The sequence below is a fragment of the Acomys russatus genome, chromosome 11 (genome assembly GCF_903995435.1).
Source record: "Acomys russatus chromosome 11, mAcoRus1.1, whole genome shotgun sequence".
NCBI lineage: Eukaryota > Metazoa > Chordata > Mammalia > Rodentia > Muridae > Acomys > Acomys russatus.
The window spans coordinates 27853436-27878891 of NC_067147.1; the positions used below are offsets into that span (position 1 = coordinate 27853436).

General features: G+C 35.6%; 1 non-coding gene across 1 annotated transcript; it reads right to left on the reverse strand.

Annotated features, from left to right (window-relative positions):
- Positions 1–7689: 7689 nt before the first annotated feature.
- LOC127196022 (U6 spliceosomal RNA) lies at positions 7690–7794 on the reverse strand. Its single transcript, XR_007831426.1, has one exon. It is a non-coding gene; the product is annotated as a U6 spliceosomal RNA (small nuclear RNA).
- Between the last annotated feature and the right edge of the window lie 17662 nt (positions 7795–25456).

The window sequence follows — 25456 nt, forward strand, 5'->3', positions numbered from 1 at the left end:
CAAGCTGTGTCTTTGACCTGCTGTGTAATATCCTGTGTCATTAGTTTTATCTGGACTTTGTGTCCTTCAGTTTCCCTTTAGGAATAAGCAATACAGTTTCAGAAAACATTATTTATTGATAACACTTGATTTTTTTCCAATATTGTGGTTTTCAGAAGTATAGGGATTAAAGAGAATTAATTTATTTGTTACTAATAGCTTTTTAAATAATAAAGGGCATTGTCTCAGAATTTAGGCCATTTTTAATAAGCAAAAGACTAATTACCTAGCCCCAAAGAAATGAACCTATGTTAATATCTGCATATATACTATCATTTTTACCCTTATGCAACAATAATTTTAAAAATCCTCACTTTTATAGTTTTAAATTCCATGAGTAATATTCCTGAATCATAAATTTCAAATGGAAACTATTCTCCATGTAATGGTAAAATCTACTGTTTCACCATTGATTTTTTTCATACATGTGGAACTTTCTGTTTATTCACTATTTATCAAGTTCACTATTTTTTCTTAGCTAAACCTCAATGGATATTTTTATTTTTTAATCAGCCTTTCTGGAATGGCTTCCAACTTTCATGTGTAAGTTGTCTTTAGTACACCAATAATTTATTTTCCTTTTAAAAATATCTTTTTACCTCAACAGCTTTTTAATGTTCAACCATCTCTGATTTTCTAAGACTCTGTGCATCTTTCCTTTAGTCTGTACATTACAGTTGGATTCTATGTGCTCATATTTGGTACTGTTTCTATCATAATATTCTGTGTTACCAAAGTAAGATTGCCCTCTAGCTTTTTTTCTTCTGCTACTGCTGTAACCAGTTATGCTGACCTTAGAAAATGATCTGGATCAATTTACACTTCTGCCTCAAAAGTAGTTCTCATATGTTGGAAAGGCTGACTTCAAGGAACTGCCGTCTTAGGCCTCTGCAGGTGTTTCTATTTTGGAGATGGGCAGCACTGTCTTCACTTTCTTCTGTGTACTGTCCTCAGGACCTGCTTTTCCTTGAGAGAGTAATAAAAATATTTAAATAATTCAGTATTTTTCATTTGATTTTTCAATTTTGCTGGTATGAAATTTTTGTGTGCTAAGAAAAATAAAAGAAAACAGCACTATGTAAAACACATTTATGTCTGTCTGTCTTTCTTGGTTGGTTGTTTCAGTAAGTTTATTGATATGCATTATTTAGCATGATTTTTAATTCTTTATCAACACAAGTATATTTTTCTTCTTGCTTCATTAATTTCTGCCCTCATTGTTCTTTAGTGTTCTCCTTTCACAGCATTCATTCTTTTTACGTTGACAATATTTTTCTAGTTAATATAGTGAGAAATTACTTAAATATTTTAATCTGTTTTGCATTATTATGAATATATATTATTGCTCTTTTATCTCTTGGTTTCTCCCTCCTCAGTGTTTACAGGCTTTGATATGTAAAGCTGTCATAAAATGTTACTTTCAGGAGTCCTGACGTTATCAACTCCACAACCATATGTTAATTTATAGCGATTTGTGCCATTCCTACTTGTTAGTGAGGAATCGTTCATTCCCTACAAAACCCAAATTTTGTCTTACTTTATCTGCAGCATTCAGAACAGAAAGCTCTGTGATTAATATTCACAACGTTATGTTAGAAATGCAACTGTTATATATTTTATTTGTACTGTTTTACATTTCTTTCTATTTCTTTTTTCTTTCTTATGCATGTGTATGCAGGCACATAGACTGTAGTGTACTTATGGAGGTCAGAGAACAACTTGCAGTGTTCGGTATTTTTCTCCCACGAAATAGATCCTAGAGGTTGAACTCAGTTGTTCAGGCTGGACAGCACACGCCTGAATCTGTTGAGCCATATTGTCAGCCCATGTGCAATGTTTTGAATTGCTCTCACAGACAGAAATCACACTTTTATCCTCTCCTCAAATAAGAACACAACCATAAGTTCCACATTTAAGGGAGTTTTCAATTAGTTGGAATATATCCCCAAAGACAATTTAGACATGAGATGCTTTGCTCCTTCTATGCTAAGAGTTGCTTTCAAGGGAAATTTATTACTGAAAACATGTGACTCTCCTGGTAGCACATGGCCAAGTGATGCACATGGTAGTGATGCCCAATTGCTATTAAAAATGGGAGGAGACAAGTGCCTTCCTTTTGAAGGCAATGTGCTGCTTGGAGGTAACTCAGTGTCCACTGTTCTCCACCCAGTCACCAACAACTTCCACGAATAGGTTCCTCACTGCAGGCGTCATCACAGGTGAAATTCAGGTGAGGGAGAGACTCCGCAGTAGCAGTGTATCATTGTAAAACTTTCAGCATACTCTTTTTTTTTTTTTAGCTTTCCCTGGAAGCTTGTCTTACTTTCTGTAATCATCAACAGAATGAATCACTTGCTCCCAGTTACACTTTCATCTGCACAAAGCGAAGGTGACAATAGAGCACTCTTCTGTAGGGTCTTCTTGGCAGCTATCCCACAACCCCGCTGGCCATTTTGATCTCATTCCGTATGTCCACAATTTAAGTGGCAATACAATTCTCTCTGAATTGGATCATACAGCACTGCAGGGCACAATCCTGTATTACCTGCTTTAAGAAATTATCTTCTCTGCTATTTCAATTTTCACATTAAAGAACTTGCTGTCTGAAGTTTGATGATTATAGGCTTGTAAGAACAGGATCAAAGAGAAGAAGATGCTGGCAGGAAGTCAGCTGTAGGAGCATTATTCTGTGGATGTAACAGCCTTTGTTCCACTTTAATAAGCTGAAGCCATTGGCAGTATTATTGACTCAGATATGGCCCTGCTGGTAGCTATTCTTACAAACTCACTCTATTAAAATGTGTATGTATATCACATAGAAATACTTTCTAAGGTATACAAACAGATACTTATTGATACTTTTAAAACACATAAATGAGTTTCCATTTCATTTACTGAGCTGTGAAGTAGAAAATAAGTCAATCTATTATTTGTCTTTTGATTAAAGACCTTGAGTACTGACTTTCTCCTAAGAAGAATTATATTTTCTTTAAATAAATAGTATTAAAGAACAGAAATCATCCTCTTGCTAAGTCTCCCATGTGTGGTTTTTAATCAAATGTTCTATAATTAGTTTGTTAATTTAGTAAGTATCTTTCAATGCAGCCATTTTTCTTGTCAGCATATGTATAAATGAGCATGTGGAGATTCACTGCTAGTGTTATGCACTGATTTTACTGTGCATCAAAAACCAATTTACTTGAAAGCAAGTTTATTCTTAGCCACTACTAGGTTAATAAACATACATTTTGACACTCAAAGTTGGCAAATTGGAAGATTTGTTTGTCTAACCTTTAAATAATTGCTTTTGTTGTGCATGTCACTGTTTACATTTCAAATATATTTCAGTGATGTAGCTATTGAAGAGGAAAATTGTTCAATAACAATTATGAAAAATTTTATGTTCACAATAGAAATTTATTTTAAATTTAGTCACAAAGAATCTTTACCTTATTAATATTGTTCACTTGTTTTTCCTAGTTTGTATCTAACTTCATTTGAAAATCTATGCTGAGTTCAAACTTAACTAGAATGATATTAGCATATAGTTTAATGCCTTCTTAGAAATTTAAGTATCCTCTTTGGACTCATATATACATACAGGCATTACAAACCTGCCTATTATGAATGCTATTTTAATTGTTGGTTTTTCATTCTATTTACCTTCAGATGGAATTCACGAACCAGTTGAATTTCATGAGTACCAACTTATATCAGGTTGAATTTCATCTGTCAGTATCTTATGCTATGTAACAAATACAACAGGTAATGATATGTAAACAACAAACATTTATTTCTGACGCTTTCTGCTATAAGGTTGGAGATCAAAGAGCCAGCATCAAGTGAGAGCATTTCACTCACTGTCATGTAATATAAAGTGGAAATATGGGAGAGAAGAGTGACATTATGTTCTCACCTGGCAGAAAGAACAAAAAAAGCAGAGAGTGTAAACATTGTGTGACAATATGTTTTATGTAAGATTAACCCATTCCTGAAAACAGAGCCCTCATGACCAGAATACTTCAGTAAGACCCACCTCCGAGCAACGTTACCCGGGGAATTGGTTGCTGATGGTTGATCATCATTGGGTTTTAGAACCCTCCCCATGAAGTGCCCCTTTGGATGTGTCTCTGAGAGTGCCTTTAGAAAGGTGTGCTCATTATTTTTTACCATGCCTTACATACACTTGTTTCTAACATGAATTCTTAATTAATCAAAGCCTTCCTTAAAGTATTGCATTTCTTTAGATGCCATGAAAGGACCTCACATCATCATAATCACAATGTGCTACATGCTCTTTTCTGCTGTTATAATAACCTTATTTTTACATATGCTATAAACAAAGAATACATTGCTTCTGTTTCTGCTTTAGATATATTTTAATAGATTAATTAAATTGAGACACTGAGTACATATTTTTGCCTTTATAACATTATGTTTCCTCAATGTCTTGTGTTGATAAGTTTTCTACTCTTGCTCTATATTTTGCCTGAAGAACTTTCTAAAATTTCTGGCAATGGCTGTCTCCTAGTAGTGAATTATTTCGTTTTGTTTGAGAATTTTTTATTTCAACAATATAAGCTTTTCCTCCCTTCAGTATAGAATTATTGTTTGGGAGACTTTTATCTTTAATATTTAAGAAGTTTACTCCATCGTCTCCTGTATAGGTGTCCTGTATAGGACTTTGCAGGGCAATTTGTCTTTTTCTCTCTGCTTATGAGGTTTAGACTTAGAAATTCTGCCTTCACAGGTAGTTCAAATATGATACATTTTGTGTGTTTGTGTGTGTGTGTGTGTGTGTGTTTATCCTGAAGGGTATTTTTTGGCATCTTAAATTTTTTTTATTTAAACCAGTACTAGACTGCATATTTTTCTACCCTCTTCTTCATTCTCTCCTTTTTTTCTTCCATTGAGATTTCATTGGCACATCTGCCTGGTAGATCCTGGATTCTCTCTCTAGTCTATAATTTCTCACTTTTTATACTTTGTTTCAGTTGGTTAATTAATACTGACCTCCCTTTACTTTTCCTGATTTACAACTAACCACTATTGTCTGCTTGTTGGATTTTCAATGGATTTCTTGCTTCATTTCACTGCCTTTATCCTATCCTATTTCACTATTTTTTATATTTTTCTTTTTGTTAAGCATTGCTTATCAGCTGTTGTATTTTTTTTTGTAATATAGACACAAAGAAAGTTGTTTTAGATTTCCTGTTATTTATTTTCTAATCTGTGCCATATTTGGTTAAGTTTATGTTGATTATGTCTGGAGGGTATGTTTATATTTATATTTTCTAGCAATTAACTTTCTAGCTTTCTGCAGAAGATGTACATATGGTAGATTGCTGAGAATAAAAGCATTTTTTCTGTTTAGATATGGGTATGTATTTTATTCTTCTGGATATATTTGTGTGACTCTAGTCAGAAACTGCAATTGGTTTGAAGGTTTCTAAAAACTCTTGTTGCTATGGTTACCCAGAGTATACACTGGATTTTGTGTGAGGGCTGAATGGCCACAGGATTTGCTCACTGTCTGAACAACACATTTCTTGTTGTACTTCAGAAAGCATCTTTCTCTCAGTCTCTCTGCCACTATTTACTCTGGGTCATGATGATACAGTACAGCCTCTGGTTTGAGACCTGAACCTCATTCTTGGACCTCAAATACAGTGCTAGTACATATTCTTGCTCCTTTTCCAAGTTTGGGGTCTGAATTATCCTCCTGCTTCTTTTCTGGCTTGGAGATTTTATTTCACCCCTTTATACATTCTTACCTCATCTACAATGACACTCTACAAGTACCCTGAAAATGGGGATTTCTGTTACTCTTTCTTTATGACAGGATAAAGAGTTTGCTAAACAGGAGGGACAATAGTAGAGTCTAGACAGTTTTCCACATTGATCATAGTGACTGATTCCTGTTCAACAGCCCTACTTCCTGTTCCTGAGCCCCATTTCTTGTTCATCAACCATATTTAATCAGGCAGTCCTTCTCAGGCCAGTCGCTAGGGTTCACTGTGTTAGGTGTATGGTGAGATTCTCGCAGAAAAGAACTGTGGCATATCCCATACTTAGACTTCAGTGTCCTATACCCACCCCTCAGGCTGCACTCAGGCTCTCAAGCGTCCACTCCAGTGAGCAGTGTTCAGAGACAATAGCTTCCAAGTCAGCAGCACTCTCCTCTCCTTTCCCCTTGGACACTGTGTTTGTCGCTTTACCTGACATTTCACTTACCTGAAAGTTTCTGAAAACTGCATAGATTATACAAATAATTCAGTTTTTTTTTTCTTGAAGGTAAGGTGAGAAAATATTTTTAAATTAAGGAAACTACATCAAGGAACACCTAGTTTGGTTAATTCCAGTATCCCTACTTGTTTTCTTAGATGCTCCACTCCTGTGTGGATAGGTTCTTTTTTTCCTAGAGTCCCCAGAAACAACAAACTTTCGTCTCTGTGTATCATTTAATTACTTCCTCTATTCTGAACTGATGAAATCTGTTTTCAAATCTACCCACGATTTTATAGATACTAGTATCTACGTCATTTACACTTGTTGGCTAAAACTTAGTAAAATATTTTTTCTTCTGGATTTCTAGACACGGTCGCCCAGCCTCTAAGGCTCCTTCTTTCCTTTTTCCTTCTCTTTGCTCTTTATTTTACTTTATTCCACACTTTCTTTTACAGTTTTCTTTCTGCAAATTTGCATGCCTCTAGTTTTGATTTCCACTATGATTTATTGCATGTTGGACTCTGTGTAATACCAACTCTACTATTGATCTATGCTTTATGGATCTCTGTGGCCATGGGGTTGAAAAAGAAAAGGCAGGACAGCTCTGGAACAAATACAGAAGTTTTGTCAGTATAAAAAGCTGTATGATACCATAGGTTACACATGTTTTAGCAGTCTTTGTGGAACTAGGGAGCAAGTATAGCTCCTCTACATAGTTTTATAGAAAAAAAAGGAGCTGGCCATAAGCACAAACCACAACATTTGCTGCCACAAGCAATACATGAATAACAAGATATTCACCTACCATAAGACTTACTAAAAAACCAACCATTCCACCTTTGTGCTCCAGAGGAGAAGGTACTGTCTTAGGCACAGAGATGTTATTTAGCCAAGGATAATCTCTAATTGGAGCGACACACCTGTGATATTATGTTGATGTTTTATTTCAATATCAGGTGCAGAAAGAATGAATGCTTTATTACCCAAATGGAACACATATGACTAACTACCACACAGTCCTTTCACGTGTGATCTCAAATCTAAGCTTTTGGATGCCAATTTACACTAATCTTGTATCCAAATCACATGGGATATTTGCTAAAATGTGTACATAAGCTAACAACACATAATAAGGAGAAGGACAAAAGGAAGAGAGAAATATTACAAACATTATTAAAAATTTACCCAGTTGTCCATAATAAAAACATAAAAGAGCCTTGGAGAACATAAGCAGAATAAATGACAGAAAAGCTACACACATGGAGGTCTTCATTTTTAAATACAGAAAATGAAAAATGAGAAAATTCTGAGAGAAATGACTTATTTTCAGAGATTATAAAAATAAGAAATTTAGGGTGAAATATTGATAGCGTTGTGAAAAAAAACAGCTTAATGTGTGTGTAATAAGATATCATTTATTTAGAAAATATGGAATGCTTCACAAACTTGAAGTCCATCCTTGACCAGGGGACACTCTGTTCTTAACTGTATAATTACAGTTTCAGTATATGTGCTGAAAAATGACACCAAAGTTAATTTTCAAAGGTTAAGGATAAATAAATAATGGCAGAATTTCTACTTCTATTCATACACCATTCTGGAAAAAAATGCAAGAGAATAAATAGAGAAGGAAAATGCAACTCGACTGTGTAGAAAGAGAAGTAGATAAGTAGTCAGTGAATTTATAAAAACAAACTTTCATTTTTAGTTATATTTGATTGAGATGAGGCATGACTCTGTATAAAATTAATACATATTATGTATTTTACTGTTCATCAATATGTTCTTGTATACTTATAAGTATAGCTGAAATTAATGAAGTCATTGAGTCAAAAGAAACAGAGCTGTATTAGCTGTAAGTTTATTATACACTCTGGAACAAGCACTAAAGTTAAAAAAAAAGGTAAACTTTAAACCCCTTCCCAGATCTAGCCAATGGTCAGAATATTCTCCACAGTTGAGTGGAGAGTGTGATACGACTTTCTCACGTACTCTGGTGCCTCACATTTGACCATGTCCCCTGGAGGGGGAGACCTAGTGGCACTCAGAGGAAGGACAGCAAGTAGCCAAGAAGAGACTTGATACCCTATGAGAATCTACAGGGGGACGTAATCCCCCTCAGGAACAGTCATAGGGGAGGGGAATAATGGGAAAATGGGGGGGGAGGAATGGGAGGATACAAGGGATGGGATAAACATTGAGATGTAACAACAATAAATTAATAAAAATTAAAAAAAAAGAAGAAAAAAAAACACATTTTTCTTTCAAAAAAAAAACATGATAAAACAAAATAAAGGTGGTACGTTAAAGAAGGGAACAAAATGTAATCATCTAAAATTCTATAGTAAAATAAAAAAGTCAGAGAAAATGAAAGAGTGCAAATACAGAACAAAAAAACACGTTGCATATTGATCTAACTGTAAGAACAGTCAGTTTAATACCAATTATTTCCTTCATCATTTAAGTAGATTTCCAGAAAAACTAAGAAATAGAGTGCTACAGTACAGCGTCCACAGAAATACACAGTAATTAACCAGGAGCTAATTGACAAAAACTTATCTGTCAGTGAAGATATGCCATATTGTTTCACCCCATATTCTTTCCACTATACCCTCTCTCCTTCCGAATCCCACTTGATTCTTCTATTCCAGACCCCCCATCCATCCATAAATATTCATTATATTTTCCTTTCCTAGTGAGATCTATCAGTTCCCCCTAGTTCCTTACTGTTTACCTACCCTCTGTGGTTCTATGAATTGAAACTTGGTTTTGTCATTAGCTTAATAACTAATGTGCACATATAAATGAAGATGTATCATAATTATCTTTCCAGGTCTGGGATACCTCACTCAAGTCTTGTCTGACTTGAATGTGATAGTTTTGTTTTGTCTTATTATACTTACTGCATGAAGTAAGTATACTGCATGAATAAATGAATATAAACCTAGCCACTAAGGTAAAGGTTAACAATGAGACTGTCATTTATCCCTGCTCGGAGAGGAAAAGTCAGCTTTCTCCAATAGAATGACACCAGGTATCTCAACCACTCCCAGACAGATCTCATATTCAGGCATAGTTGAACAACAAATAATGGATTTCACTCTTTTGTGTGTGGGAGCTTTTTTTCTGTTATTTTGTTATAAGTTTTTGGGAGAGGGGTGATGTATTCTGTTTTCTAGGTTTTAGATATTTTGTTGCTATATTGGATTTTGGGGTTGATTCTTGAGAAAGAACTGTAATTCTCCAATTTAATAATATAGACTACATGTAACAATTATCTAAAACAATATTCCATAGAAGCTGTAAGTCAAAACAAGTGATATCACTAAACCTTACTAAATTTAATCCATAATTAAAAGTCTTCCCAAACAGAAAACCCCCGACTCACATAGATTCAAATGTGACTTCTGTCAAACATACAATTATCCCTGTCCTCTAAAATTCCTTTATGAAAATGGAAGCAGTGGAAATACCAACTCAATATACTCCAATGCTAAGACCAGACAGAGATGTTCCAAGACCAGAAAATAACTGTCTCTCATAGCAGATCTGCAAAAATATGCAAGAAAAACCTAGCATATTCAACCAAATCATGCATAGAAAGGATTATATACCACATCCAAATAGGATTTATCCCGGGTATGAAAATCTGGTTAAACACTGAAATATGAGCTGACATAGTTCGTGTGACTATGCTAAAAATTAAAGAATGTCATTAACATATTCAGAAAAAGCATTTGGAAAAATCCTGCAAACGTTTCCCAGCAAAATCCAGTACCCTGGAAGAAAAAAGGAGCACAGCAGAAGGCTAGCTACACAACTTTCCTGAAAACATCATAATTCAAGATGAGAATTTAGGCTATTATTTTCATAACTTTTATGAACAAGTGAAGAATAACCCCTCACACTTCTGATTTTCAAAACTATCTTGGATGTCTGAGCTAACCCAACAGGGCAATAAAAGCAAATAAAGCTTACAGGTCATGAAAGATGAAATGAAAGTAGCATCGTTTGTGGACTGGCTGGTTCTCTATGAGAAAAAAATAAAACACTTAAAGTAACAAATTATTATTGCATGGCTGTACTAAATTAAAAACAAAATGTGATTTTCATTAGCACCTAAATAGCAAAGCCTTGTATATAAACCTAAACTTAAATCTTTGTGGAAAACCACAAGGTCTGATGGAAAGAAATAAAAGAGATTTAGTGGGGAGATGGGTTTTGTTCTTGGCTATGAAGATTAAATATTGTTGAGATGCCATTTCTTCCCAATTCATCTATAGACTCAGCACATTCCCAGTCAAAACAAATTCTGACTGATGCTGTGTGTTACATGGGGGAACAGAAGACTCTGAACTGCCGGCACAATATTAAAGAGCAGTCATACAGAACCGAAGTTACTCAGCTGCAAAGCCTCCTATCAAGTTACAGTAATTGCACAGTGTGGTGTCTAGGAAAGAACAGACTAATAGATCAATGACCCAGAATAATGAGTCCAGAAATAAAGCCATATAAGCATCACTTACAGAGCTTTGACAAAGGAGCTGATCAATACATAAGAAAAAAAAACAGTGCTTTCAATATATGATACTGGAATAACTTGACATCCATATTCAAAAAATTAGGCGTTTACTCCTACGAAGTTGGTCACTTCAAATAGCTCAGAGACCTGAAAGTTAGATGTAAAATAATAGAAGGTGGCATAAAGGGAAATCCAGATGGCATTGGGTTTGCTGACAACTTTTTAGACACAACTATGGCAACATTTATAAAAAGAGGAAGTTTATCATACATTTTATCAAGATTAAAAATTTCTGCCTTGTGAAAAAAACTGTCAAGACAAAGAGAAAATGTGGCACAACATGGGGGAAGTGTTTGTAGGGTATTTACCTGGGAAAATTCATGTCTAGAAGTATACAATGATTCACTGAAGCTCATTAGTATTAGAAGTCTATCAGGATGTTGTTTCCATAATATCAATTTTCTTTGATAGACTGTAACTTCATTTATTTTCAGGGAAGGGGTGGCCTAGAGAGAGAGTATATTCTTTCATAGTTAGCTGAGTCTCAGCCCATGGTAGCAGCATAGCTCCAGTCACTCACAGGCTGCAGACCGCACACCATGACCAAATTAAGGTGAATACCAAGTTGTAGCCAATCAAGTGATTTCTCTCTGTAGGTCACCTACCTTTTTACCTGCCTAGTCTGGTTTCTCAGGTTACCGACTGGAACTCTCTGAGACTCTCCTGGTTCTGCTTATGGCTTACTTAGTCCATAAATTTTTTTCCCGTTTAAACAAACTGATACATTTTATTTGTTTGTGGTGTTCCCTGTAACAACTGTAGCAAAGGGACGTTTTTACTCAAGGTTGCAGATGATTGGCAGCTGAAGAGGATATATGAGAAACCCCTAAATTCAATTTAAGTTTGTTCTGAAACTAAATGTGCTTTAAAAAAAAAACTCCTGCTAAAAATTTCAAATGCAAGATTTAAAAAAAAAATTTATTTATATATTCACTTTACATCCTGGTTATAGCCCCATCCTTACTCAGCAACCAGTCCCACTTGCCCTCCCTCTCACTCATCACCCTCCTCAGAAAAGGGAGCCCCACTTTCAATCCACTCCAGCCCATCAAATTGCTCCAGGACTGAGTGTGTTCTCTTCCCCTATGGCCTGTCAAGGCAGTCCCAGCACAAAGTGATCAAAACCTCTGGCGACAAAGTCCATGTCAGAGAAAGCCCCCCGCACTCCCCTTACTAGAGGACCCAAATGAAGCCTGAGCTACTCAGTTGCTACATATTTGTAGGTGGCCTAGGCCTAGTCCATGCAAGGTCCAGAATTCTTATGTTAAAATTTTTTATAGGCTTTAGTACTCTTAATTCTATAGCTCTCACCATTTTCACATTTACAATACATTGATAGTATTATATAGAATTAGATATATGAATATATTAGCAAGCAGAAGCATTGTGTTATCATTGCATCTTTGTCATCCTGTCATTGAGAATAGTTGATAAAGGAATTTCTAACACCCATATTCTCTTTTTTCTGCTTCCGAGGGATGCCAACGTTTAATGAGTTAAACACGTTGGTTTCCAGGGCCCCAAATGAAAGGCTTACTCAGGAGCACTGCACTAGTGATGAAGTAGCTAACTATCTCTTCTTTCCAATGGATCCAATGGATCACAGCCTCCTCCAAAATTTCTATATTGAAAGTGTTTCTCTCATTTGTGGATGATGAAGATGGAATGCTATTGTTGCATCATCTCTGATCCAGGAAGACCTAGTGTCCTTACCAACAGAGGAGATTGCTACATGAAGTCACAGAAAGGGTGCACAGGGCTGGGAGGTACAAGCATAATTAAGTCTGAAAGAAGTGAACATGTCACCATCTTTGTCTTGAGTGTCGAACATGCAGATTCATAAGACTACAAATTGATATTTTATAAACCACTCATCCGATGGTGTTTCCAGATACTTATTATACAGTGTCTGGATGATATATCATGGATATATACTGGCCCTAAATCATCTAGTGTTGACCAAGGTGAGGCCAAGTGTGTAACATATTTGTCAAGATTTGCCGTGACATAAAAGCACTCAATACATCGCCAAACTTAGGTTTAGTCTGTGCCCCATAGAGGCCAATTAAAACAGTCAAATTAATTGAAAAGAGATAGAAAAGGAGATTTATTCAATGTGACCACATCAGGAAGATGAGCAAAAAATATCCAGTGATCCTGTCTAGTCCATCTTCAGTCATGAAGTGATATTAAAATTTAAGTAGATGTCAGAGCTTGCATAGCTAAGCAGTTCCGGTCAGGGTGTGCTATGTCTCTCAATTTGTTCTTCATTGTCAGAGCTCTTCATTGGAGCTAGTGTGTGAAATCTCTTTCGGAGACACAAGCAAGGGTCCTCTTGGTCTGGATCTAGACTTCATCATTTTCTCTCTTCCCACGAGAGATTTCTGGGGGCACTTTCAGTTTCTTGAAATGTTTTGTTTCATTACTATGATAGTCAAGCTGAGGGACACAATTGTCTCCTTAGAATATATCCACTTGTGCCGAGAAGATTGCAAATAAAACTAACACCTGCATCATTAACATGCCCTTCATTTCAGAGGCTACTAGTGGAGGAAGTAGCTAGCTGCAAACAGGGAGCAGCAATGAGTGGACTTCAGTGTCTGAAAAATTATAAAACACCCTTCAAAACAGAAACCTTGTGTGGGAGCTGAAGGCATTATTGGGAAGGGTTTTCTTTGCTTGTACAAGGGATGAGACTATTCTACCCTTACGCTATAAAGGTCACACGTCTAAGAGTTTTAGATAATATGCTTACAACAGAAACAAATGGGATTAGGTTAGACTTCTTGTTTGGTCACATGAGTGATGGGTTGGTTTTAAATGATCTGGATTAGCTAGATATGTAATCGACAGTACTTCTGACTTTCCGGTGTGTTTATGTTAGGGAATACCAAGCTCAGTTAGTTCTGCGCTAGGCTGATTTTCATTGCATGTATTTTTTTTTAAAGATTATTATTAGTTTTAAAATTGTGTGCGTGCGTGCATGTGTGCGTGCGCGCGCGCGCACGCGCGCGCGTGTGTGTGTGTGTGTGTGTGTGTGTGTGATATCAGAAACGATCTACCAAATTTTTGGAGATAAGGTCTCTCACTAGAACACAGGACTTTCTGTTTAGGCTAGGTTGGTTGCCCACTAATGCCTAGGAACTCATCCATTTCTATCTCCTTCATGTTGGAATCATAAGCACTTGCTGCCGTGCCTGGATCATATGTGTAGGTCCTGGGGATCAGACTCAGACCCTCAGGCTTATAGTGCAAATATTTTACCATCTGAGCCACCTCGCATATTTCTAAACTGACTTAAAAAAAAAAACATAGAATTCCCTGAGGGACCACTGAGTGATAAAATGAATTCATCTCTTACCTCATATCACAAATTAAAAGAACATTTAGTGAATATTTTATGTAATGAACTAAGTCGCAGACATCGAGCCATGATTCCTTATAGATAATAGCTTTCTATGAACCTGTAGTGCCATTATCAGAAGATTTCTTTATGCTACAAATCACAAATTAAACATTGAAGAAGGCTAGGAAAAGAAAATATTCCTAAACTGAGACTTATTTAAAGTATTTTAAAAAGAAACTTTTCATGTTAAATGTATATTATTAAACTAATACCACCTAATTTCATAAATACAAGGATAACCTAATTTTCATTATTTCCTATGGCATAAAGAGGCTAGTCTTGTAGTATTTAATCCAGCATAACTGGTTTACTTTATTAATTGAGTTCAGCCCTTAAGGCTGTTTTATAAGGTGATCAGATTCTCTTTAGAGAGCAAGCCATAATTTCTCTCTCTGGTGTTGGGGCCTGAAATTTTCTAAGAACTCCCACCATGCTCTTGTCCCTCTGTCTGTCTGTCTCCACAGAGAGGAAAATCTGCTGATAAAGCCCTTATCCTTCAAGTCACAAAAGGACTATCACATGTGTTAAGAAATCAAATGGTATATACTCACTTATATCTGCATACTAGCCCAAGGGGCATGTCCCACTAAAGCCTTCACTTACCAGGAAACTGGGACAGAGGGGAAGGCATCCTATTGGGACTCTAAATGAGAGACGCATGGGAGAATAGCAAAATAAAAGGACACAGAGGGTCCTAGAAATCTACAAGTAGAACAATATGATAGGCAGATTTGGGCCCAGGGGTCCCGCTCAAACTAAGGCACCAGCCAAGGACAATACAGGAGGTAAACTTTAAACCCCTACCCAGATCTAGCCAATGGTCAGAACATTCTCCACAGTTGAGTGGAGAGTGTGATACGACTTTCTCACGTACTCTGGTGCCTCACATTTGACCATGTCCCCTGGAGGGGGAGACCTGGTGGCACTCAGAGGAAGGACAGCAAGTAGCCAAGAAGAGACTTGATACCCTATGAGAATATACAGGGGGAGGTAATCCCCCTCAGGAACAGTCATAGGGGAGGGGAATAATGGGAAAATGGGGGTGGGGGGGGAGGAATGGGAGGATACAAGGGATGGGATAAACATTGAGATGTAACAAGAATAAATTAATAAAAAAAAAAAAGAAATAACATAGGTTTTCAACATCATCTTAGGTGGACGATGGCTTCGGGGTCTATCTTGTATGTTCAGTTCAGTTACTCAACTAATGAAGAACACACAAATAAACAATGAAATTTATATTAACATTTTTTTTAGAGATTTATTTATTACGTATACAGTGTGCACGAGATAACATTATAGGTGGTTGTGAGCTACCATGTGGTTGCTGGGAATTAAACTCAGGACCTCTGGAAGAGTAGAGTAGTCAGTGCTCTCAACTGCGGAGCCATCTCTCCAGCCCCATATATTAATATTTCTTTATTTATATTGTTCCATCACTTTGGTCAAAGCTTAGTTAAGATTTTAGAAATATCCTGTTATGCTGTGCCTTATTAGAGAAAAAAAAAACTGAGTACAATGGCTTAACTAAAGGAGTCTTCAAATTTCTGCTTTAATAGTTTCAGTTTGGTTTGGTTATTTGTTGTTGAAGCTCTGTTACAAACCTGCATTTATATGAATCATTGTATTAAATATGATAATTAATATGTAAAAGGAGAGAACATGCCAATGGACGAGACTGAGTGGCCAGCACCACTGTTCTTGTGTTACCATCCCGTGGGGATCGCACCTTATATAGGAGAGAACATGCCTATAACACTGGAAAGTATCAGACGCAGAATGCCATTGGCAGAATAATCTTGAAACTATGTCTACAGATGGATAGATGCCAGCTGTAAACACTGCTAATGTTTTAGACAAAAGTTATGAAAAACAATAAGCAAGAATAACATTTTAATTCTTGTTGACACATTTTATAGAATTACCACCATGGCAAAGTGTTAGAAATGTCCTATGCCTCATCAAGAGCCAATATATGTTTAAAAATAGATTTGATACATAGCTCTGACTATACAGTTGTCAGCATAAACTTTTAAAAATGTATTTTAGAGATTTTTTTGTGATTTTCATACATGTACACTACACCTTCATCGGTCCTCTTTCTCTGTCCCGACTTCTACTTCCTCTAAACTTCCCTTTCCAAATTTGTGACCTTTTCTTCTGTAATTATTATTGTTACATTTACACATATATATGTGTGTATATCAACTTAAACAAACACATACGATCATACACACTATATCAACCTACTGAGTCCAGTTAACACACACACACACACACACACACACACACATATACACACACACACAAACCACACACACTGGTACATTATATATGTGTGTTATATTTTATATAATATATAAATAATGTATACTTATAGATTATGTATTATTATATTATAACATATATGTTATTTTATAATTTATAACATATATTGTAACATATAGTAACATATACTTACATATTATATGTTACTACATAATTAATGTTCATGTGTCCAGTGGTAATCACTTAGGTTTGTGCAACCTATGTTTGTACTCATTCCAGGAGGAAATTGGTTCTTTTGGTAAAGTGTAAACTTTTGACACGGACTCAGCAAACAGTATAAAATGGAAGATAGAGAACTTTAGCTTTCTCTTTTTGTCCCACTCTACTTTGTTCATGGTTCTGTCTGTTTTGGCCATCTTTATCCTACTTTGGTGAGTAAAACCATGAAGATTTCACTTAGCATCTTTTACATACACATGGGATAGCATTTAATGTAGTAGCTACATTTTTTCCAGAAATAAATCTGCAAATACACAGCATGAGCCATTCCTGTAACTTCTTTCTGAAAAAATGACAGTTACTCTCACATTACTCAGTCCATACAATAGGACAGAAGGCTTCATTGTTTCCAGGTGCAATTGCACCATCTAATATTTTTTTGTAATAAAACAAGTCATTTACTTCCAAGCAAATGCTAAATCAGATTAGTGGAGAATTTTCTACTTGATATATAAAAATTTAAGAGCAAATAATTCCATGTCAAACAGAATTAAAACACCTCTCTCTAATAATAAATTCATCACAATATCTAGTGATAAAAAATATAGAGCAGATCACAAAGAGAGTCATTCATTACTTAGATTCATGTCAGTAAGAAAACAGCATGAGTTAAGCCCTAGTGTGTTTAAATTTTCTTTCCACAGTTTAAATCTTATTAAACTTCACTTTCTCCCCTGATTACTCTCATTTAGCAAAATATTGTAATGTCTAATAAGTCATGTAGGATTTCTGGGAAGCCGTATAAAGCTATACTGTTGAATATTATTAATCTTAGATGCACTCCTCCCATGCACAGTGGCCTAAGAGATTTGTATTGTCTCACCATTTCTGCTGGTCGGGAATCTGTACCTGTCTTTGTGAATGTTTCCTCTCAGTTCTGTGATGGAGGTGGGTATGGCTTTTTATTTACTTATTTTCTGAAGCTTTAGCCTTAGAGAAGAACTCCTTCAAGGCTTATCCTGTGAATCCTGTCAGGTGTTAGCTTTTCTTACCACTGCCTCCTAACAAGGATTTCCCCAGGACAAGTGACCTGAAGGAGAATAAGACAGTGGAGGAGTGTTCAAAACACATCTTTTTTATTGAAAAAAAAAATCAGTCAATACATTCCAATTGTGCCTTCCATCTCCAACCTCCTCCTATATACTCCCCACCTCATAATCCTTCTAACTACACCCTTCTTTTCTTCTCTCTTGGAGGACAAAAACAGGCAAACACAAATTTAAAAGAGGAAACAAACAAACAAGAAAGAACACATACAATCTTTTAGTAATTTACTCTGTTAAAGTGGCATCCTGCAACAACTGGGGTATTGTATCAATTTAAGGCAAGAAATGAAATACAACCCCCCTTTAAGAGCAGAGGCTACACAGTGATATGAATATAGGAAGTGAGAGTTGTTCTGGGCCATTTTAGATGGTTCCCGCCCTTAGCAAAGCTGTGAAAACTATAATACTAATTTTGGATAACATGGTACTTAACATATTTATAACAAAACATTTGTTTAAGGAATAAAAGACTCACTGATATTTAATGGGTCAGTATTTTTATAGTAAGTATCACTTATAGCATACAAGATATAGGTCCTGAAATATATGTAGAGTTCATGATCGTCTGAATGGTCTGAGTTCCCAAGGGTCACACCACAGTAACTGGTTAGGACAAGAACAGCAACGCTGTGCTCTTTCTCATGACTTCCACTCCATCCAACTATGCTTGAACAACTGAAGAATTATTAGTTGGCGTCCATTAGCTTGGTGGTTTTCCTTTTGTTACTGAAGACAAAAATCATTCTTGTTTTACTTTGTAATAGTGAAGTATTGAGGCCATTACAAACAGTAAATGGAATGAAATTGGGGTAGAATTTTGAGAAGACACTGAGAGATAACAATTGTTAATATAGTTTATCTTCTGTAGAAGGCTGGGGACTTTAAATATGAAATAGCTTATTTAGTGAAGTGCTGGCCACATAAAAATGAGGAACTAAGTTTGATCCCCAACAGCCATGTGAATAAAAAGTTTAGTCTGGTGGCATGTTCTTCTAATCCCAGTGCATAGGAAATGAGGACAGCAGGTTCTCCGGAGAGCTTTAGCTGGCCTACCCAAATCAGGAGCCACAGACCCCATTGAAGTATTGAATCTAAAAGCAAGGTGGAAAGCTCCTGGGAAGCAATGCCATCTTTCTTTCTTTCTTTTTTTCTTTCTTATTTTTTCTTCCTTCCTTCCTTCCTTCTGTCTCCTCTTCCTCCCCCTCCTGACCCTCTCTCCCTCTTTCCTTCTTTCCCCTTTTCCTCCCCAACTCCCTTCCATCTGTCCACACTCTTAACACAGGCATCTGTGGTCCTGGTTGCTTGAATTTGCAGAACTCCTCACTCTCTCAAGTGTTGTGCATGCATGTATACATAACTATCTCAAGTTCTATTTCTTTCCTCTGTGCACCTCCTTCTAATAAAAGGGATTTTTTTTGCCTTATAAACTCATTTAAAATTTCCGAAATCCTTATCTTTCAGTGAAACAAAAGTCATAACTGCATAGAAACTCAATCTCATCCTAAGCAAAAAGCCTATTATTGAGAAAAAAAAAAAGCATGGATGGGGATGAAAAGAAGATGTGTAGAATGAGGGATGGCAACTTACCCACTGTCAGTGAGAATGCAGATTAGTACAGCCACGGTGGAGATTGGAGTGGAAGAGAGAATATGGTATATAAATACAGGGGTGTTTACTGAATGATAAACAAGAGTAAATTCATATCATTTGTAGGGAAATAGAAGGGGTGAAGATGATCTTCTTAAGCTGAGAACCCAGACTCAGAATGACAAGCATTTAATATTTTCTTTCAAATGTGGAAAACAGATTTAAACATATGAGATAATAAATAGAGCAGTGATTATTTTAAAAGAAGAGAACCAGGAGGAAAGTAAAGGGAGAGGAGAAAAAATTGGAGTGAATGTGGTCAATGTATATTTTATACATGTATAAAATGCAATGGAATTAATCATGTTAACAATAAAATAATTTGATTTCTTACAATTTTTAACTGTTTGACTAGAGAATATTTTATCTTAAGAGCTATATTTTCTTCCTGTCAGAATTAATGCAGTATAAAAATCTTGACTTTTACCTGGGAGTAACAATGGATATATCAAGGTAAAAAATGTAGTGAGATTTTTGTTAAAAATTCAGATTTTTATATAATCATAACAGTTGCTGTTTTAGCATTAAATGATTAACTGTTTTGATGCTGCATCTGCTAATAAAATATTCTTTACTTATCAATTTTAGTTGTAGTGTTATTTGTGTGTGTGTGTGTGTATGTGTGTGTGTGTGTGAGAGAGAGAGAGAGAGAGAGAGAGAGAGAGAGAGAGAGAGAGAGAGAGAGACAGCGCGGGGGAGGGATAAATGGAGGAAGGCAGGAGAAGAGGGAGGGGGAAAGGGATTGTTAATAATCTTAAGTATTACTTCCAATTTCTATCTTTAATTAAAAAATAAGAATTTTGTACACAAGCATAGTATTCACACCAATTTCTCTGCTCCACCCCCCCTCTAAATTCTCCTGTGTCCCGTCTACTGTCTTTCAAATTCAAATATATTGTATGAATCTGTGGACTTCTGCTTTATTTTTTGAGACAGAATCTCACTGGGATTTTTGGCTTTGGATTTGGGTAGGATGGATAACTAGAGACCTCCGGGAATTGACTTATCCCCATGTCCTCAGCACTGCAAAGACAAGCATACACTACCACAAAAGCTTTTCATTTACAAGAGTACACACACATGCATAGATAACTTATAGAATCCATCTAAAGTTGCTCAAAGCTATGTGTGTTTAGGGCTGACCTATTTGGATTAGGTAACCTAATGGGTTTTTTCCCTGGAGGAGACTGAATCTCTCTGTCTTAGCAGTAGTTGCCCATAGCTCTTCCTCTTGGGAACTTGTGAGATAGTCGTTGATTAGTATTTTCATGTCAACTGGTGTCATTGTACTGGTCTTATTTAGATGACAATATTGTTGCGCTCTCATGGGTGCACTTTCACTGTCCTTTCTAGAAGACATTACCTCCCAGCAAATGCCCTGGCTCTGTAGCTTCTGTTATATTTTCATCCCCTCTTCTACAATGTGACCTGAGCCTTTGGAGTCGGAGTTACACTGTAATTGTATCAACTGGAGACTTGGCATCTAATGGTTATTTGTTTTTTGTTTTCTGCACTTTGACCAGCTTTAGAATTCTTAATCTCCAACTGCTACAAATACAAACTTCTTTGAAGAGAAATGAATACTACACTTATCTGTGACTATAAGGATTAGTATTTAGAATGGATTTAGAAATTATATCAGGAAAGTGTCAGTGGGCCCGTCATTTGCTATTTCCTCAATCTCTGCTCCATCTTTATCCCTACACTTCTTTTAGGCGAGGCTAATTTTGGGTAAAAGACTGTATGGGTCTGTTGGTGTTGCTCTGGCTACAGTGCAAGTCCCACTAGATTCCAGGAGGTGGCGACTTCAGGCTCCTAGGAATCTCAGGCAATGTCACACCCATAGACTCTCAGGGGCCTACCCCATCCCAGAAATGTTCCCCCACTGATTTCTGGTTTTTGCACAGGAGACAACTTCCTGAACAGAACACCAATAGTTCAGGCACTAGGACCAAATAAATAGTACTTCATGAAACTGAAAAGATTCTGTAAAGGACACTGCCAATAGGACAATAGGACAAAACATCAGCCTACAGAATGGGAAAAGATCTTCACCTACATTGGACAGAGGGCTATTCTCCAAAATATATAAAGAACTCAAGAAATTAAGTACCAACAAACAAAATAACCAAATTAAAAATGGGGCACAGAGCTAAACAGAGAATTCTCATCAAAGAAATCTCTAATGGTTGAGATACACTTAAAGAAATGCTCAATGCCCTTAATCATCAGAGAAATCCAAATCACTGTAAGATTCCATCTTACACCCCCAGGTAAATGGATGGAACTAGAAAAGATCATCCCGAGTGATGGTATATATTCACTTATAAGTGGACATTAGCCATAATGCACAGGATAACCATGTTACAACCCACAGACCCAAGAAGGGTGTAAGAGAGGATGCTTGAATCTCATTCAGAAGACGAAATAAAGTAGACATCCTAAGTATATGGAGGGAGGGAGCCATGTGGGAGAAGGGGTAGAGAGGGTAATAGGAGTGCAAATTTTTTTTGTGGAGAGAGTGGGAGAGAGAGGACCTCATGAATATCTTGCCATGCTGGTCAGTGTTGTGATTCCTGGCTTTCCAGATAGAAAAGACTGTTGCTTGCTTTTCTCCGTGGGCAGCTTGCATTGATTGCTTCTTATGTTACTATGAGAGGCAAGGAAGGAGATTTCCAAGTTAGATCCAGATCATACCCTCCAACTGCCTGCTTCTGCTTCCCAGGGGCTGGCATTAAATGTGTATGCTACCACTGCCTGACACTTATTTCTTATTTTAAAACCTCTTTGTTCAGATGCCAAACCACATTTTTCAATTGCGTCTTTTGCTTTCTTAAGTCTGGTTTTTTTTTTTTAGTTATTTATATACTATGTAATTAATTTTCTATCATAGATTTACACTTTGCAAAAATTCTTCTCTACCCCATGCTTTCTCTTCACTTGATTGACTGTTTCTTTTACTGTATAGAAGCTTTTTAGTTTTTTTTTTTTTTTTTTTCAGGTTCTTATTTTTTTGTTTTTGTTTTTGGTTTTGGTTTTTTTTTTAATCTTTTTTTTCTTTTTATTAATTTATTCTTGTTACATCTCAATGTTTATCCCATCCCTTGTATCCTCCCATTCCTCCCTCCCCTCCCCCATTTTCCCATTATTCCCCTCCCCTATGACTGTTCCTGAGGGAGATTACCTCCTCCTGTATATTCTCATAGGGTATCAAGTCTCTTCTTGGCAACCTGCTGTCCTTCCTCTGAGTGAGACGTCCCATTAGTCAATTGTTTCCCATAATCCATGGAAAATAGAGTCCTACTCATAAGGTCATTTACTCTATGTTCATTTCCAGGGGTACCTTCTAAGTATTTTTATTTTTTGTCAGTTTCAAACATTTAGTCTTTGATTCATTTGTGGTTAATTTTTGTTAATGTTAGAAGTATTGCTTTTAAAGCTTCCTTAGGAATCTGATAGATTCTGCCTTGAATTCATCTGGACCTGGGCTATTTTCATCTGATGACTTTTTATTACTGCTTTCTTCTTATTTGCCATAGGTCAATTTAAGTTATTGATCTATTTTTGGCATAATTTTTGTGATTGGTCTGAACTCAGAACCTTATCCACGCTGTTTAGATTTTCTAAGTAAACACAGTATAGGATTTAATGTATTCTCTAGTAATTTTTTCTTTTCTTTTTTTTTTTTTTTTTTTTGGTGGGGGACTTCATTTTAGTGTTTCTCTTCATCTTTAATTCTGTTAATTTGAGTCATCTCTACTTGTTGTTTTTTGTTTGTTTGTTTGTTTGTTTTGTTGTTGTTAGTTGAACCAACAGTCTGTCTATCTTGGATCTTGTTTATGACATCAAAGAATAACTTCCAACTCCATAGTTTGTTGGTTCATTTTATTGTTTCTGCTATGATTTTTATTTTTATTACTTTTCCTGTTTATTGGATTAGGATTTAGTCTGTTCTTGTTTTCCCAAATTTTTGATTTGCTTCACTAAGCTGTTTATTTGTGATCTTTTTTGTTTTTGTTTTAAATATAGATGTATGTAAAAATAGATTTAGTTCCCTCTTAGGACTGCGAATGTATCTTAAAAGTACTGTTGTATTATGTTTTCACTTTCATTTAGTTCCAGGATTTTTTTCTTCTTGAGGTTCATTAATTGTTTGGTAGTGTTTTTTTTTTTTAAATCTGCATGCATTTATGTACTTTTTAGAGATCTGTTTATTATTGATTTAAAGCTTCATGGCATTGTGGTAATAAAGTATACATGTAGTGATTTTAATTTTTCTGAATTTTTTAAAGATTAGTTTTCTTGTCCCAATAAGTAGTCATTTTAGAGACACTTCCATGGAAGAATGTAGAATATTCTTTTGATATGCTAGGCTAATTTGACCTATGACATAATTTCATTCTGATGTCACTCTGTTTATAGGGTATGGAAATCATTATTGTCAAGGGGCTAATATCATTTTGTGTATTTAAGTCCAAGATTACACCTTTTATGAAACTTTTTATCCAGAATTTGCTGCATATATGTGTAGGAGTTTAGTGTCTTCTTGGTTAATTTCCTCTTGGTTAAAATGAGGTGTTCTTTGTGTCTACTGATTAGCTCTAGTCTGAAGTCTATTTTGTCAGGATAGAGAGTACCTATTTGTCCCCATTTCTTGGAAATGTTTTTCTTCTTTCTCTTAAAGTGGTATCTATCTTTAATGGTAACATGAGAGTCTTGGGATTGTTTGTTTGTTTGTTTTGTTTTATGTTTTTCTTTTTTAGACAACAGAAAGATCAATATTTGATTCTTAGTTTAGTAAACTAACATACATGTTATATTTTAAGTTGAAGCCATTAATATTTAAAGTTAATTTTGAAAGATGTGTGTGGATTGTGTTCTTTTTTATATCTGTGCACTTAGTTCTATCCTGTACTTCAATATTTTCAGCTCAATCCATTTTCTTTCTTTAGTCTCCTAGTAATGCTTATTTCTCCTATCTGTTCAAAGTACTGCTCTGCTATTCTTTTGGATGTCTGATTTGCTAGTATGTTTTATTTTAAGGGAAGTTTTTATTCATCCTTCAACTATAATAGTTTTGCTGTGTAAAGAACTCTGTTGCCATTCATGATGTATTAGATCTCGAAGTACATTTATCTAGGAAGTTCTGGTTTTATAGTTTCTGTTTTAAAATTAGCTGTAATTACGATAGGTGGTTTATTTATATGTACCTTGTGTCTGTTCTCTTGCTGCTATCGAGTACTGCTCTGTGTTATGTATATTTACAGTTTTATCTATGATGTAGTGTGTAGTTTATTTTCTGGCCATAAATATGGGGTATTCTATGATCTTGTTGAGTATCATGTCTAAGCTACTGACTGGGACTCTTTTCCTTATTGTGTGCTTATGATGAGAAGATGTGGTTTCTTCATGGTCTCCCATAATCCCTATGATTCTCTTTTATATGTCTTTATTTTTTTCTATATTATTTGCTTGGTTAGTTCAATTTCTCTACTTTATCTTCAAACCTTGTTATTTTATTCTCTACATGATCCATTTTACTCAGAAGGTTTTCTGTGAGCTTTGTAGTTGGGTTATTGAGTTTCTCAATACTTTTTAAATTTAAGTTTGACTTCTCTCTGTTGTTTCAATTTACTGACTTCAGTTTTCAAATTTGGAATTGTCTTTCTTGTTTCGTTCAATGTACATTTACAGATTTTGAATATCAATCAGGTATTTAGTGTTACTCATTGGTTGATCAATTTCTTTGTGTTTTCTTTAAATTCTTTTGATTTTTAAAAAAATGATGATTATGATTTTTTGTCTGTTTCCTTACATTGGGTAATTCTCACAGAAGATAACTTCTTTATGACTATTGCGTTTAGAGGGATGGAGGAAGTACTTTCTTTTTCTTGCTTATTATTTCTGCTTTTCTAATGTGACCTGTGACTGTGAACTTCTTGTCCATTGTGTGTCTAATGG